This window comes from Stegodyphus dumicola, chromosome 3, assembly GCF_044657685.1.
Source record: "Stegodyphus dumicola isolate Sdum_Otavi_A_Nest chromosome 3, ASM4465768v1".
In the NCBI taxonomy this organism is placed as follows: Eukaryota; Metazoa; Arthropoda; class Arachnida; order Araneae; family Eresidae; genus Stegodyphus; species Stegodyphus dumicola.
In genome coordinates, this window is record NC_140770.1 from 17119120 (window position 1) to 17137374 (window position 18255).

The 18255-nt window shown below is 35.3% G+C and overlaps 1 protein-coding gene and 1 long non-coding RNA gene across 2 annotated transcripts in view; one reads left to right on the forward strand and one right to left on the reverse strand.

The window, feature by feature from the left end:
• LOC118183731 (neuronal acetylcholine receptor subunit alpha-2-like) overlaps positions 1-18255 on the forward strand; it is a 938599-nt gene that overhangs the window by 12021 nt on the left and 908323 nt on the right. The gene's annotated exons all lie outside the window — the stretch shown is intronic.
• LOC118200120 (uncharacterized) overlaps positions 12275-18255 on the reverse strand; it is a 245621-nt gene continuing 239640 nt past the window's right edge. Inside the window, exon 2 of the long non-coding RNA XR_015039967.1 lies at positions 12275-12811. This is a non-coding gene — a long non-coding RNA (uncharacterized LOC118200120). The remainder of the gene's footprint in view (positions 12812-18255) is intronic.

Here is an 18255-nt window from a genome sequence, read left to right on the forward strand (position 1 = left end):
TGTTTATCACTTCAAAAGGGCTGTTAGTGTTGAGACAGGATTTTGCGTCGAATCATTATAAATGCGTCGTTTCACTTTTCATTCGAGTCTATTGCCAATGGGCATCTTTCATATTCTTACGAAATGTACAAGCCCGGTGAGATAGCTTCCCCGCAAAGCAGTTTTAGGGTTGCCACATTTGGCGACGTTTGGCGACAAAATTGGCGATATACCATGGGCGGATGGAGAACCTTCTGGAACAAATTCTTACCGGTACCAGAATGTTCTCGAACACAAGCCGAAAGCTATATAAACCCTGCTGGTCTGCAGTCAGTGTGTGTCTCGTCTAGCGAGTCAGTCCGTGCGGAGTCGATCGAGTTGACAGCCGGGCAGCGAGCGCCGAGTGGGTCGTAGAGTGCACCGAAGAAGTCTGTTAGTGTATCGCGGTTAGTGCATCGTCGAGAGAGCGTGTTGAGCTCCGGGAACGACTGAACCGAAGAGTCGGCAGCTGTGCTCGTGTGTAGTCGAGTGCATCGCGAGTTGTAGCGTGGAGAGTCTCGAGAGTACGTGGAGCTCCGAGAACGACCAAGCAAAGTCGGGAGCTGTACTCTGGTGCTTTGCAGGAAGCTGTCTCCACCGCTATTGCCTGACAGTGTGAAGGCTGTGTCGCTGAACGTGTCAGCGTGTTTATAACAGTTCGACGACTGTAAAAGTGATTTTGGAGCTCTCTTGATTAATATTGGCTAAGTAAAGTGTGTTTTGATACTTCATAAAGCGTCGTCGTTATTCACTCCAAATCTACAAACCCCGTACGAACGTGAAGGAAGAAAATAACGTAACAACTGGTGTCAGAAAAGAAAAAAAACGCAACAATATTGAATCTCTCTATTGTAGATTAACAAAACGAGCTATTTGTACACAATAATTGCAGGTTTCAAGAATATTCGTTCCTTGCTTTTGAATCGAATTGATGTAAATAATAATAATGTATTTATTCTTATTAAAAATATTCAATATTTTCATAGAATGACGTTATATATTTTATTATATATTTATTACATACTTTGTAAAACTTTAGACTAACTCAACGATTCGAAAGAGAGCAGTGGTAATAAATACTGCACGGAATAAAATATTTTTATCGCCGCGCCAGGCTATCTGTTGGAAATTCTAGAAATATGTTGTTTCTGAATATTTTGTAATTTCTGAATTCAATTCATGTGGCGTAAGTCAATTCATGTACATGATATTTTATAAATAAAGTTAGTTAGCACGTAAACCGTTAATACAAAAAAAAAAAAAAAAAAAAAAAGAAAGAGTTTGGCAGTGTTCTGTTATCGGATTCAGATATCGCCAAAAGCTGACGATTTGCGAAAATAAAATATTCGAAGCAGAAAAATAATCGCCAAAATATTTACGATACAGTTAAGTTCAAGAACTATCCAAGGGAAAGAATAACGTAACAGACATTCGTAAAATTAGAAATTTTTAATGCAAATTAAACAATTTGCCAAAGAAATCAGAAAAAAAAAATCATTTTATGGTTTTTAGTGTATTTTTTTTCAGACTGACTAATTCCTCATTGCTGAAGAAATTATATGGAAGATGTTCTATCATTAGGCAAGACACAAGCTTTTAAATCCATGCGAAATACAGTAATAATAAAACCGCAAGTGGCCGTTACAAATCTTTAGAATTTGTATTCTCGTTGGCAATTTTCAAAAGGCATTCTTTTACTTTTTCTTGAAAAGATTAACATTATAACGAATTTAGAAGTAAACATTGGCGATTTAATAAAAACCAATCTCTTGGCGAATTCAGCAGAACATTGGCGACCACTCTGGCTCCAACGAAAGGAATAGTACCAAAAGTTTTGTAAGTCATCTTACTAAGAAAACTGAACATATACAGGGGTTGGACAAAAATATGGAAACACCTTTAAAAAAACATGTTTCTTTGCTTAATATGGTGTAGGAAACCCGTTGGCATCCAAAACAGCTTGCAGTCTTCTCGGAATGGATAAATACAGTTCCTGTATGTTTGCCAAGGGAATATTATACCATTCTTCCTGCAAAACGGTGGCAAGTTCAGATAACGATGTTGGCGGTGGATAACGAGAATGCACTTTCAGTTCCAATGTAGACCACAAAGGTTCGATAATATTTAGGTCTGGTGACTGTGGTGGCCAGGGGAGATGGGACAACTGATCCTCGTGCTCAGAAAACCAGTCCTGGACAATGTGAGCTGTGTGAACAGGGGCTTTGTCGTCTTGGAAGACACCATCACCATCGGGGAACAATGTTTGTACCATGGGATGAACTTGATCAGCCAAAATGTTCACATAAGTCTTGGCAGTCATGTGCCCTGACACAGTTATCATGGGGCTAGCAGAGAACCACGATATGGCTGCCCAAACCATAACAGAACCCCCGCCATGTTTCACTCTTGGCAACAAGCAGTCTGTATTACAGGCTTGAGATGGCGTTCTCCAGACGTAAACTCGGCCAGAAGTGGGAAACAATGTGAAAGAAGACTCGTCAGACCATATTACTCGCTTCCACTGCTCTATAGTCCAGGCTTTATGACTTAAACACCACCTTTTCCTGTTACGGGCATTAGCATCACTGATGAGTGGCTTCTCAATTGCAGCACGGCCAGCAATTCCCTGTTTATGAAGCTCCCTTCTAATTGTTTTGGTACTCACAGGGTTCGGTAACACAACATTCATTTCAGCAGTAACTTTTGCAGCTGTGGTCTTCTTATTTTTCGTCACAATTGCCTTTAATGATTGTCTGTCACGATCACTCGGGACACACTTTCGTCCGCGCTGTGATTTAGCAGATGATGTTTTTCCGCTTTTCAAATATGCGGAATATATCTTCGATACAGTACCTCTTGAAACACTAAACACCTCGGCTACCTTGCTTACGGAAGCACCTACCATACGTGCTCCAACAATTTGCGCACGTTCGAAGTCTGTTAACTCTGACATAATGCAATGAAAACCTCACATAACAGTACTCCGACAACAACTGAACTGTTTAGCACATTTACGAAGTTGTATAGGTGGCGTCAGTAGTCAAAAACGCCAGCGCCACCTACATATTTCATTAAAATCAATCTTTCTTTTCAAACATGCATTTCACAAGGTGTTTCCATATTTTTGTCCATCCACTGTAGATGCAATGAACTAAGGAAAAAAAACTGAAAAAATAGAAATATTTATGCCAACATTTAACACTGAATTGGGAATTCTAAACATATGCTGCTATGCGGATAAAATTTTTGTGTTTTTGCTATTGAACTGCATATGGTATAAGGTCGAAGAAAACAATACTTAATTGTAAAGCTAAAAAACGAGGTTAGCAGGAGTAAGTGCAACAGCCGGGTATTCATATAGCCGGCACATCAGTAGTAAAGCGGTGTGAAACACGAGGGTACCTGGGCTCAAGGCGCCATACCCCTTACAGAATAATTAACTTTTTAAATTTTAAGCCAAATAACCTGTTAAAGATCAAATTGTAGGTTTTTAGCCCAAAGGGCGTTAGCCCAGAAGGGTCATTAATTTCGTTTGGCATTTTGCGCCGAAAACTTAAAAAGTCTGAATAACTTTTCGAATTGTTGCCACCAAATATTATCGGCCTGTATTATATTTAAAGAAATTAAATAATGAAGAATATGCATTATGTATGTATGCTTCTGGTATTGCGAGAAAACAACGGCACTCAGAGTCTTCCAATTTTGAATAACATACGTCTCCACCCGAATATGGGCATACGGAAGCCCGAATTTGGAATTTGTTTTATTATTTTTTTCATATTTTGCAAAGCATATATGAGTTTTTGATTAAAATACGCAAAGATTTGAAAGCGAGCAATGGCAACCCTCCACGAAGGAGAAAAAAAATTATCTCTAGCGCGCGAGATTGTGTATCAGAAATTCTAAAAATATGCTCATTTTAAAATTATTTTGCGAATTGAATGAATTGAATTTTATCGTTTAAGTGCGAAGAACATGATATTTAGTAAATAAAGTTAACACACAAAGCGTTAAAAAAGGCACCTTTGTGCGAAATATAAAACCTGAAAGCTTTCAATTTTTTTTTAAATAAATAAATTTAGTGCCTTTAGGAAGTTAAATGGTTTTGAAAAATAAGTGGAGCTATTTAAGCTGAGTATTATCAGCCTGTTACTGTTATAGTGGGTAACAGCAGATTAGTAGACTGCGAACTCAGAGAGAGCGTATAAACCTTAAAAAACCCTTTTGTAGGCTGTTAAAATGTGAAATCTTTTAGATTTTTTCCTTCATTTACCTCTTTATATTTTAGCTCACTTTAACTGTTAATTACAGTAAAATCTCTTATAATTGGCACTCAGTTAACTGATAATATCTAAATTACAGCCTTTTTGAAAGTCTGAACTTCAGAAAAAAAAAAGTTACAGCCTTGGGCTATCATGCTGAAGGTTTTAAATTTGCAAAACATTTGTGTTATATTTCTGCTGTCCAACGTCACAAGCCTTATTCACTCAACGGGCCAAAGAATTATCCAGGATTTTTAGACGAACAACGGATCCCTTTTTATGTGTCGATACGCCAACTTTGACAAAATGTCCTTGATTTTCGCCTTATTCACTCAACGGGCCAAAGGATTATCCAGGATTTTTAGACGAACTACTGATCCCTTTTTATCCGTCGATACGCCAACTTTGACAAAAATGTCCTTGATTTTCGTCTTATTCACTCAACGGGCCAAAGGATTATCCAGGATTTTTAGACGAACTACTGATCCCTTTTTATCCGTCGATACGCCAACTTTGACAAAAATGTCCTTGATTTTCGCCTTATTCACTCAACGGGCCAAAGGATTATCCAGGATTTTTAGACGAACTACTGATCCCTTTTTATCCGTCGATACGCCAACTTTGACAAAAATGTCCTTGATTTTCGTCTTATTCACTCAACGGGCCAAAGGATTATCCAGGATTTTTAGACGAACTACTGATCCCTTTTTATCCGTCGATACGCCAACTTTGACAAAATGTCCTTGATTTTCGCCTTATTCACTCAACGGGCCAAAGGATTATCCAGGATTTTTAGACGAACTACTGATCCCTTTTTATCCGTCGATACGCCAACTTTGACAAAAATGTCCTTGATTTTCGTCTTATTCACTCAACGGGCCAAAGGATTATCCAGGATTTTTAGACGAACTACTGATCCCTTTTTATCCGTCGATACGCCAACTTTGACAAAAATGTCCTTGATTTTCGCCTTATTCACTCAACGGGCCAAAGGATTATCCAGGATTTTTAGACGAACTACTGATCCCTTTTTATCCGTCGATACGCCAACTTTGACAAAAATGTCCTTGATTTTCGCCTTATTCACTCAACGGGCCAAAGGATTATCCAGGATTTTTAGACGAACTACGGATCCCTTTTTATCCGTCGATACGCCAACTTTGACAAAAATGTCCTTGATTTTCGAAAACAGTTTTGCATTGAAAGACGCCAGATTTACTTTACGTCTTGCTTGAAAAGTTCAAAACTACTCAACTCTCCCAATGCCAAGCGGAAATTACATGTTGCAAGCAGTCCAATGAACTGCTTATAAACTTTGATTCGGACTGCTCCCACACATCACTAATATACCAATAACACTGCACCACACTCTTTCAAGCAATGTACCTACAATTTTAATTAACAGTACTTACTCTCATAAATGTTTCTATATCTGTCTTTGTATTTTTGTATATTTGTATATTTGTATTTGTATTCGTATTTGTCATGGATTAACGTTAGTGTTAATGGTGTGGAGTTATATAGGTTAGCATGTATTCATTTTTCTAAATAATTTGTGTTTAACCCTTGCTGACAACGTAACAGCTGTACAGGGTGTTTATAAAGCCCCGGACCCATTTGATGTTTAATAACTCATAAAATAATAAAGATAGATTAAAATTAATGGTGCTACTTTGGTAGACGGTTGCACGGATTTTGGCGATTTTTCTTTTGGCGAGTAATACGACTTATGGTAAACCCATTGCTGGATAAGTTATTTATGGTAACCGATACTTTGTTGTCATTTTATTTAAAAAATAATGCGTGTTATTATGCATAAATTCCGTGTTTTAAATATTATTTATGGCTTCTAAATATTAAAAATCAATTTAATTTTGCATTTTTATTTGAAATAAAAATTGTATTATGATTTTTTATGAAATTTTATGCTGTGGATGATGTAATCAATGACGTCACCTTACTTTAAAAGTAATTGGTTATAATGTCTATAAATTTAATCTAATGTTTTAAACCTTATTTATGGCTGTTAAATATTAAAATACAATTTAATTTTGCATTTCTTTTTTTAAATGATTTTATTATGTATGATTATTTAAATAATTTTAATTCTAGGCGTGATGTTAATCAGCTCTCTGATTGGTTATAGAATATTTGTGTATTAACGAGCTGTATTCAGCTCCGTGATAGGTTGCTGAAAATTTGTGCCTTACCGCACCCTTTTAAAATTTAATTCACATCTTCGAATTCCTTCAAATATGTCTCCTTCAAAGATGAATGTTGTTTTTGATAAGTACCAAGAATTATTGGTATCGGAATCAAAAAATTGTCCTTTGAGACCTTATTTTTGCCAGCCTGGCTTTCCTAATCAAAGATTTATTTATAAATTCTTACAAGAGTCAGAGGAAATTTATTTTAAGTTTTTGGAGGAAACCTCGCTAATTGCTTCTTCAATGAAGTGCGAAAATGTAGATCACAGATGAAGATCGTTAGAAGAGTCGATTCTGAGGACGGCCGTATATGGTATTGTGGTCAAGTTTGAAGAAATAATCGCTGTAACGGTAAGAAAGTATTAGACATTCCTCCTTTTTTACCAAAAATAAACTAATTGCTGTCATTTTAGCTCTAGTGTACGAAGCGTTCTTATTTACTTATTTTAAAGTATTTAAGTAATATTTTAATTCTTTTGAACGTTGGTATGATGGTTTTTAATTCGATATTCAATTTACGTAATATTTTAATCCAATTAAACGTTGGCGCAATGTTTTTATAGCGGCATTTTTATTCTACTTATGTTAATTTGTGCTATATGTAATAATGTTAATTTAAGTAATTCTTTAAGTAATAATTTAACCTTTCTTTAGTATTTTATACTCGTAGTAAATGTATTTATTTACATTTGCTTGCCATCTTAAAAAACGTTTTCAACAAAAAAATTAATCCATTATTTTTAACGATATTTATTTTTTTAAAGTTTCAAATACTTTACTATGCGGAAAATAACGTAAAAACGGCGTTTTTCAAGATGGCTGACGATTGTAAAAACCGCGCCAACAATTGCGCCAAAGTAAATCGCCAAAAATCCGTGCAACCGTCTATCAAAGTAGCACCAAATTAATAACATAAATGGTTAGATAGACTCAAAAAGTTTCATGACCCTTGTCAATGAACTTCCACGTGTGCCCCCTTCGTCGCACGGAGAAGATCCAGTCGATATTCAATTTCACGCCAGGTACCGGCAAGCATATCGGCATCCACAGAGGCTGTGGCGGTTGTTATTCTGGCTTTTAGGTCATCCATGTTCGACGCTCTCCTCCTGTAAACGTTGTTCTTTACAAATCCCCAAAGGAAAAAGTCCAGCGGCGTTATATTAGGGGATCTGGGTGGCCAAGGAATTGGACCTCCTCGCCCAATCCATAAACACGCTCAACATTAAAATCACTTGTGCAGGGACGTCCGGAGCATTTCTTATCTGCGATACTTCCAGTTTCTAGAAAATTCTTTTTCCACCGCAAGATGCTGCTTTTGGATGGAGGATATTTTTGGTAAATTCTTCTGCAACTTCTCTGTGTTTGCATTATGGATTTCGTTTCTATGAACTACCATAAAATCTGGTCTTTCTCTTGCGGTGTATGCATTCTCCTTAATATCCGGTCGAATAAGACATCACATACAAAAGTACTAGAACAAACACATCAAAAGTAAACATGACATTGCAATAGTTGCCAAAAACAAAAGAGAGAAAAATGCAATTAATAAACAGACGATATTTATAAAAGTACAGATATTTAGACTGGAAAATGAAATTATCTGAATTTAACCACACACGCAGACGATATTTATAAAAGTAAAGATATTCAAACCTGAAAAAAAAATATATGTTATTCCATCAATAAATGCCATAAGTTTGTTTATACAGTGTCTTACAAAAGTGATGGGACACTTGTGCTTTACAAAAGGAAACTGTAGTAAAATAAATTAAAAAAAACATGTAAAAATTTTTTGTGGGTGTGTTTCATACTTAAATTTAGTAACAATTATTACATAACATACATTTTCTCAAAATATTAAAATATTAATTTAATAAAAATACAATTGTTTAGAACGGAGCAAAAAATGGCTCACATAAGTGATGGGACACTTACTTTTCCAACAAATATTTATCCAAAAATTTTACTTTTTAAAAGGTTTTCATATTTTGTTGGATTTGTTTTACTTTTAAAACATGATTTAATCTTCTTGGGATGGATTCGACTAATTTTTTTGCTATTTCTGGAGTGATTTTACCCCATTCTTCTTGAAGTACCGATTTTAATTGTTGTTTTGAAGAAATGGTGTGTTTGCGAATTCTTGATTCCAATTCTTGCCATATATTTTCTATGGGATTTACGTCTGGAGATTGTGGTGGTGTTTTTATTATTTCAGGACAGTTATACAGCAGCCAGAGTCTAATGTTCAAAGCAGTGGGTGTGGGGTCATTGTCCTGGTAGAATTTAAAATCGTTATGAAGGTTCAGTTTTCGGGCTGAAGATTTCAAATTTTGATTTAAAATGTCAATATACTTGTACTGATCCATTATACTGTCAATAAAAACAAGATTACCAACTCCAGTGGACGACATACACCTCCATACCATAACTCCTCCTCCACCATGTTTTACTGTTGGCACCAAGGTCTGTTTTCGAAATTCTTCCCTGGGTTTTCTCCACAAGATTCTACCGTCAGAACCAAATATATTAAATTTACTCTCATCAGCAAATATAACTTCATTCCAGTAATCAGAATTCTTATTTATGTTGGATTTTGCGAAAGCCAGTCGGAGTTTTCTATTCTTTTCACTTACGAAGAATTTTTTCATGGCTGCTCTACCGTGATATCCAGCAGATCGAATTACTGTTCTAATAGTCTTAGGTTTAACAATTACTCCATATAATGCTTGTAAATCAGCAGCAACTTTAGGAGCACTCATTCTTGGATTTTTTTTAATATTTCGAACGATAATTCGCTTTATTCCATTAGATAGCTTTGATGGTCCACCAGGTCTTCTTTTATCTTGAATCATATGATTCTTTTTATATCGTTTAATGATATTGTAAACTGTTGAATGACTCAAGTTAACTGTTTTAGGAGTTTCTCTAATAGATTTTCCACGTTCAATATGAAAATTAATAACTAATTTTCGAATTTCAGGCAAAGTTTCTTTTCGTATAGCATTCATGGCTGCACAGAGCTAAAAAACACAAAAATACCAAAACAAACTGGAGAAAAATACTGCAGACGATTTTATAAATTATTGCCAATTGCTTTTGAGTAAAAATAAAAACCCCAAAAAATACTTTTATTGTAGTACGTAGTAGTATCTAATGGTGTCCCATCACTTATGTGAGCCATTTTTTGCTCCGTTTTAAACAATTGTATTTTTATTAAATTAATATTTTAATATTTTGAGAAAATGTGTGTTATGTAATAATTGTTACTAAATTTAAGTATGAAACACACCCACAAAAAATTTTTACATTTTTTTAAATTTATTTTATTACAGTTTCCCTTTGTAAAGCACAAGTGTCCCATCACTTTTGTGAGACACTGTATCTTCATTATTTTATGAGTTATTAAACATCAAAATGGGTCCGGGACTTTATAAACACCCTGTATTGTTACACTCCCGAACCTGTAAAATTCAAATTGTTTGTAAATGACCAAGTACCAAGTACCTCATATATAACTACAGCAAATCTTAACAATATTAATATCTCATGTACCAAGAACTGTAACTTGTTGTAACCAATTGTAAGCTTTAAAGAACCCAATGATGGCCCGAGGCTTGACACTTGTGTGGCCTCGGGGAGGGGTGAGGTTATCTAGATGGTTAGTTCATGTGCGCTATACCATTTTTGTCAATGGTGATGGCGTGGGACCCATGTGCTTGCTCTTATCCTATTCTCTAAAGAACATTACTTTAAGTCGTTGTTGGCATAAATTGTGGCCCATGTTCATATTCATACATGACGAATCGAGAGAGGAAGATTCTCTTTGTTTTAAAACATGTTTCAGCAGGTCAAAACAGAAGAGAAACAGGCCAAAGTGAATTGTTGCTTTGCTACTTTTATGATTTAGTTACATATTCAGATAAAGTTAGTATTAGTGAAGAAGATTTGTAGTATTGTGTGCATGTAGACAATTATGTTCGCTTCATGCTCTCTTAAAATGTCGAAATGTTTAGACGTGCAATGTACTGGTAAAGAATGAAGATGATATTCAGAGCAAGATAATTGAAGATTCAGTGAAAGGAAGCTGAAGGAGGATTAAAGATTTTCTTAAGCTTTGCCGAGAAATGTCCATCTATGCCAGTGCATCATGTTATGAAGCTTCCTTGTATACGCAGCGAATTTTTGAAATTACAGCGATCGTTTGCTAAGCTGGTGGACATCCGAAGGTACATGCCGTCACAGTTAAAAAATTAGTAACTTCCGTGTGATAATAAATATGGTAATTCATAAATGCTGGTTATTTTTTCCCCTGAAATATAAAATCATGTGTTTCACTTTTAAATTAGCTGTGACATTTTCGATGCTATTTATTTCATTTTGGCCGACAGATAAAAAAGCACTAACAGTGGACTTCAAATGATGCAATTTTTTCAGACGGTATCACAAATTATGAATGAGTAAGTTCTAAAAGTTAAAGCACAATAACACGCCGAACAAATACTAATTCAGAAGTCAAACAGAAGTTCTGTTGCTCAACACTGTTGGTCCGAAAATCACACTTTCAATTTTTCTGCTGCCAAAATTATTCAAAAGACATCTTCCATTGGAGCACTGGATTTTCTAGAGACATTTCACATTCAAAAAATCTTTCTGTTCTAGTCAACTATCCTGATTCCAATCTATCTTTGCCTTCGGCCTTTAAAGAAATTATGTTTTAGTTCTGGTTTCATCAACAGATGGCGCCACTTGCTTATTCTTGTCCAGGCTTTCTTATCTGATCTAATCATTATTTCCTATCTTGTTCATTTGCGGTTTTGCAGCTGAGGATGGTGGTTCGGTAATCGAAACTAGTCCTGTGAAAATTTTGAAAATATAACGCTGATTTTTGTTGTTTGTCTTCTGAATTAGTAAGTTCTAAAAGTGTGTACTCAGTTACCCGGACAAAATCACTTATTCGAAATCGCCAAGATGCTGCCGGTTTTATTGTATTTATTGTTTTATATTTCTTTATTCACTTTTCCCGACGGTCTATCGTAGGCCTTCACTTCTAATTGAAATTAGAAGCTCATTGAAAGAATTTCAAGCTCCATTGAAGCTAATTTTTAGAAAAATTTAAAATTGAAATAAGTCAAACAAATTACTTGAACTCGTCAGAATTAATTCGAGATTTAGGAATCTTAAAATTCTACGTAACTTAAGAGGCTAAACTTTCTAAGATTTTAAAAATAACTGTCATTTTTTTCTGACTTATGAGAAATGTGAATACCGTCGACATATAAATAATAAAAATTATGCTAATAATAATAATGATGATGATGAGGATGATGATGATCTAAAACATTAGTTTACATCCTTCTTTTGCATATTCAGAACTCTTCACACTGTAAATATTAAACACACGTCACCATTCGCATAAAAGAATGACGCAATTCGAAAATCACATTTTCGTGGGTCTTATTCTAGAATTCTGTTCTTAGAAATCTTTGTTGCAGAATACTTTGAAATTCGTAGTACCCACGTATAAGCTTTTTATTTATAAAATGTTGGAAGAAATATCATTATAATGCTACCACATGTCAGCTGACGAGTGTGAATATCATTGTGGCTCCGTACATTAACTATTTCTGAAAGAAAACAGGAATGCTAAAACTGTCTCTAGGCAAAGAAAAATCTTTTCGAAGTATCATTTTTTTTATACAAAAGGTAACATGCATACATAAAAAAGTTATTTTTATGTATATATATTTAAATAATAGTTTATGGTTCCGAAAATAAAATGACGGTCTCTCCGTACAAGAAACCTTTTATTTTTAAAAGTGTTTTATAATAATAATAATCATCATAATAATAGCAATAATAAAAATCTTGGATCAAAAAACTTCAGATTTCAATCCAACAATAATAATAAAAAAAAAGAGTTTATAAGGTATTTTCCCCCCTCCTTTCTGAATGCCTTCATGATGTAACGGTAGCTCACTCAGCTCGTATTCGAGAGCTCCAGGTTCGAGTCGTAACTAGGGCATTGCTCATTTTTCCTGTCTTCTGCTTCAAAAATTCTAATGACTCTACAATGGCTCCCGAAGCAAAAGGTGGTGCATGATGATTCTTCACCATCAGGATTTGGTCGTTGGGCGCTCTAATTCCAGTCGCCCTTTGAAAGGGAGAGTATGTAAGGTATTTTCTCCCTTCTTTCTGCATGCCTTCGTGGTGTAACGGTGGCACACTCGGTGCTTGTTTCGAGAGGTCCAGGTTCGAGTCCAGGCGGGGACATTGCTCATTTTTCACGTCTCCTGCTTTCAAAAAGTTCTAATGATTCCAAGTTTACTATAAAAAATTCAAATTTTTAAAATTAAAGAACATAAGTAATAAAAATTAATGATTGAAAAAATTACTTTCATTTCTGTTCTCGAATAAAAATATCTACTTTAATCAACTGATAAAATTAGATGTTTACAGATATTGTTTATTGTTTAATAAATGCACCAAATATTCAAGGAGTCATCTGCCAAAGGATAATGCTTCAGGGAAGGGTCCACCAACGACCGAGCGCTCACTGAACGCTGAGCACTGGTAGTTCTGTTCAAGTTTCGAATCCCGCGAACGGGCTGGCTGCATGGGCGTTTTCGCAATTTTCCCCATGTGTAACGTGTTTACGAGCTAGTTTCTGTTAGAAAGTCCTCCACTAAGGCATCATTTCCCTTAGGGCAGAAAGCCTTGGAAGCTTTGCCGCAATCATACAAATCAAAGCCTCAGGAGAGGGCATTATAAAGAAAACTGACGCATATTTATGTTACGCATAGAGAAAATCGCGAAAACCCTTGAGAATATAATGAGAGTTGAAGCACCAGAATTTAGCCATCTTTTCCGTTCGGCTATGGATGGGACGTTTTTACGGTTGGGTAAAAGCAAGAAACAAATTCAAAAATTCAATTAGAGTTCCAGAGTTTGCTTTTACACTTTTTCTGAAAGGGGGATACAAAAAAGGTATAAACAGGAAAATATCAAAACATTAAGAAAGTATATTACATTTGAAAAAACAAAAATCTAAAAGATATATGAATATGTAAAACAAGAAATACATAAATAATAAATATAAAAAAAAAATCTGAAATGTTTCAGATTTTAAATTACGTCCAAAGGGGCGTTTTTTAACATTTTGTGTGTTACCTTTCTTTATTAAATATCATGTTCCTCGCACTTAAACCATAAGATCCAGTGCAACAGCAATATCGCAAAATAGTTTTAAAACGAGCATATCTTTAGAATTTCCGATACAGAGACTCACGCGCTGGAGATAAAAATGTTTTTTCTGCACAACGTTGCCATTGCTCGCTTTGAAATCCTCGAGTTTGTTAATCAAAAATTCGTCAAAGTTTTAAAAAATAGGAAATCGATCATAAAACAAATTTCAAATTTGGTCTTCCACATGCTCATATTCGTTGGAGGATTACGTTATTCAAAATTCGATGACTCTATGTACCGTTGTTTTATCACAATACGAGAAATATACATACATTTATTCAAATTTTTCATGATTTAATTTCTTCAAATATAATGCAGGACTCTAACATTTTGTGGCAACAGTTTGAAAAGTGAACCGACATTTATGAGTCCGACGCAAAATGCCAAAACGAAACTAATAGTTTTTCGGGATTCAAATCCCTTTGGACTAATAATTTGCATCTAATGAGAGCGAGTTTGTTAAGGTTAAACAGAACAGTGTCAATCAACTGATGAAATACAGAATCGCCACAAATCTTCGGCTTTGTATAAAAAGTGCGAGAGACAGAAATACGCATGTACCATTAAATGCTGAAATTTTGAAGAACTTAATTTTTTTTTATGAAATCAGTATTTTAAAGTTTATTACATGCATCTTCTTTTCATAGGATGATTGATACGATAAATGATTGTAGTCTTACTGTGAAACGTGATTGCTTTACATTGTATTTTATAAGCGTCAGCCACAGAAAGCAAAATGGTAAATGTCATAAACATTACAATTAATCGCTATCTTATGCATAATTCTTTTTGTTCTTTGTTAGAAATATTATATAATCAAAGTGACAACATGACGTGTACTTCTAATTACTAAATTTCTTAGAATGAGAAATTTTTTTGAGAAAAATTTAAACAAAGAAAGCATTGCAGATACGAAAGAGAATTTTTAATGTATTCCTTGACGGCCGAAAATCTTATTACAAAATTTCATTATGTTTCGATGAGCAAAATATTCCAAACCTTTAATCGCAAGATGGGATTGATGTTAGTAATAAATAATTTCATCCTATCGGCTACAAAATTAACGAAGAATGCTCTTTTATCCGATGAGAAATTACTAATCAGAAAAATCGGATAAATTTTGTTTCCTAATTTCACCAATCTGATGAAAATCTGCTGGACGTATTTCAATAGCAAACACTGGAAAACGAATCTCAGTAGATTCGTTTTCGAATATCACCACTCATTTTGCATTTAAAAAGTGGGGAGTTTTTTTACACTTAATAAAGGAAAGTGAACATTTTACTCTTTGAAGCTTTGAGATTTTGTTTCCTTGTACGAAGTAAAGGAAGTACTGTAATCACGAAAAATTCCGAGTATCAGATTCCAACGCAAATATCCATTTGGACCGCCATCGAATGCAATTTAACGACATCTGTACGTAAGGACAGAATAAAGGACTGCTTTTTCCAGAATCGGATTATAAAATTGATTTAAAATGGATTCAGAAAAGTACGTTCGTGGTTTTCCCCATGTGTTACGTTTCGTGACGTCTGTACGTACTAATGTATCTTGAATGTATCTCAAAATTGAGTAGCCTCAGAACGTTGAAGTTTCGTATATAGGACTGCTATCACATGTAGTTGTGGATCTCCCTTTTTGTTTGCAATCGGCCACACCAAAATTGTGTGTATATATATATATGTATGTGCGGGTTCTTTACATATATATAACGAAGGCGGTTGCATATTTTTCATCTTTTCTGTTTCCAATTAACCTAATGACTCTACAAGTGGCGCCCGAACTAAAAGGGTTGTGGATGATGATTCTCCGCACCCAGGATTTGGCGACTAGGTCCCCTAAAACCCTAGTTGCACTTGTATTTGTCCCACTTCCCTAGCGTGCCTTCGTGATGTAACGGTAGCACGCTGGGCCGGTATTCCAGAGGTCCGTGGTTCGATTCCCGGCGAAGGCGGTTGCATATTTTTCATCTTTTCTGCTTCCAGTTAACCTAATGACTCTGCAAGATGACCAATGATTTATGATGTCAAGAGTAGAATAATGTCGTCCAGGTCGACGCATAGCAGGAAGGCCGATGTGGGATTTTAAATCCATAGCTTAATATATTTCCTCGCGCGCTGTCTAAATTTTAGCTGTTGACTGTACGAGTGAAAATGATAGAACTCTCGCCACTTTGTTTTATGAGAGGAGATGATTAGTTTCGAAATCACAATTCATGTTCCGACAAAACACATTTAATGAAACATTAATACATCTATAATATTCTTCATCTATTAATACAACATCTATAACATCTTATATGTATTAACACAACATATATAAAATCTTACATCTATTTGCATGACATCTATAACATCTTACATCTATTAATACAGCATCTATATTATTTTACATCTCCTCTCATAAAACAAAGTGGCGAGAGTTCTATCATTTTCACTCGTACAGTCAACAGCTAAAATTTAGACAGCGCGCGAGGAAATATATTAAGCTATGGATTTAAAATCCCACATCGGCCTTCCTGCTATGCGTCGACCTGGACGACATTATTCTACTCTTGACATCATAAATCATTGGTCATCTTGCAGAGTCATTAGGTTAACTGGAAGCAGAAAAGATGAAAAATATGCAACCGCCTTCGCCGGGAATCGAACCACGGACCTCTGGAATACCGGCCCAGCGTGCTACCGTTACATCACGAAGGCACGCTAGGGAAGTGGGACAAATACAAGTGCAACTAGGGTTTTAGGGGACCTAGTCGCCAAATCCTGGGTGCGGAGAATCATCATCCACAACCCTTTTAGTTCGGGCGCCACTTGTAGAGTCATTAGGTTAATTGGAAACAGAAAAGATGAAAAATATGCAACCGCCTTCGCCGGGAATCAAACCACGGACCTATGGAATACCGGCCCAGCGTGCTACCGTTACATCACGAAGTAGGGTTTTAGGGGACCTAGTCGCCGAATCCTGGGTACGGAGAATCATCATTCACAACCCTTTTAGTTCGGGCGCCACTTGTAGAGTCATTAGGTTAATTGGAAACAGAAAAGATGAAAAATATGCAACCGCCTTCGCCGGGAATCAAACCACGGACCTATGGAATACCGGCCCAGCGTGCTACCGTTACATCACGAAGGCACGCTATTGAAGTGGGAGAAATATCTTATAATCTTACATCATCGTTGTCTTCGGTAAAAGAACAATCATCAAGAATAAGCCGAAACCTGAAAAGAAATACGAAGGGAAAGGGGAAGATTGTGTGCTAAGGACAGAATTGAAAGGAAACATCTTAATTATCCTTCATCTTTGCAACAATAACATCGTTAACAGTCCCTTCTATTTTTCAGAAATTTCATCTAAATCGAAAAGTATCTTCAGTCTTTAACATTTTTGGAAAAGTTCATTTCATCTTAAAAATAACATTAACTGAAATAAAAGTCATTATTAGGTGAAAAATCACAGTTCGATTATTAGTTGTATCACTCCAGGTTAAAACGTCATAATCAGTATTATTTTATACATTTTCTTTTGCTTGAGTCCATTGTTTTATGTATTCAACGCATGTACTTGCTTTAGTGGGTCCTTCATGATCTTCTTCTTTCACAACATCATAGGAGTCATTATTCTTTATTCTGACAATCTTAGACGAGCCTAAATACTTTGATTTTAACTTAATGTTTGGTTCAAATTGCGTTCTTTTGATTGCTACTGATTCATTAATTTCACAACATTTTGAAGAACGTCTTCGAAAGCTATATGTTTTCTTACTTTCTTCTTGTACCTTAAACATTTGTTTTTTCGCATTTTCCGAGCTCTTCTCGGTAAGTTTCAAAATTATTTTGAATTTCTGCGTCTTTCTTTTCCAGAAGTATAACCAGTATCTGCTTGAGAATTAGAAGCATTCTGTTTACTTACTCCAGACATAAAATTAACAGCTGATATTGCTTTAGAAAATCTTTTGGGGACAGAAGATTCTTCAAAGGAAGATTTATGCCTCTTATGTGACGTTGTCTTATGTTTAGTTGATTTCAAGTTGATGTTGAAATCGCGCTAGATGGTGTTGGAACAGCATCACCGCCACATAGGTCTCCATAATGTTCGCAATCATCAGCATTAAGAATTTCTTGGAACTGAGGAAATTCTTCACGAGTGATACACATTTTTCTTTCCAATTCTTCTTGTTTAGCAAATAATCTCTTCTCCATAATTTTCCTCATGCAATCTTTTTCTAAAGCTAGCATTTCTTGCACGTTCAATTTAACATTTTGAACTTCATTTTCTTTCTCAGACAGGATTTTACCTTTGGTTCTCCTCTGAAATTTTGTAGCTTCTACTTCATTCTTTGCTTCTGATAGTTGCTTCTGTAACAATTCTACAGTCTGTTCTGATACAGAAAGTTTTCTTTCCAATGATCTAACTTGTTGTTCAGGAGCATCCAAATCCATTTGTAAAATAGATTTTTCTTGTTTTAATTGGACCCTTTCATTATCTATAATTGGCGAATATCAGTTTCTGTAATTAATTTAGTT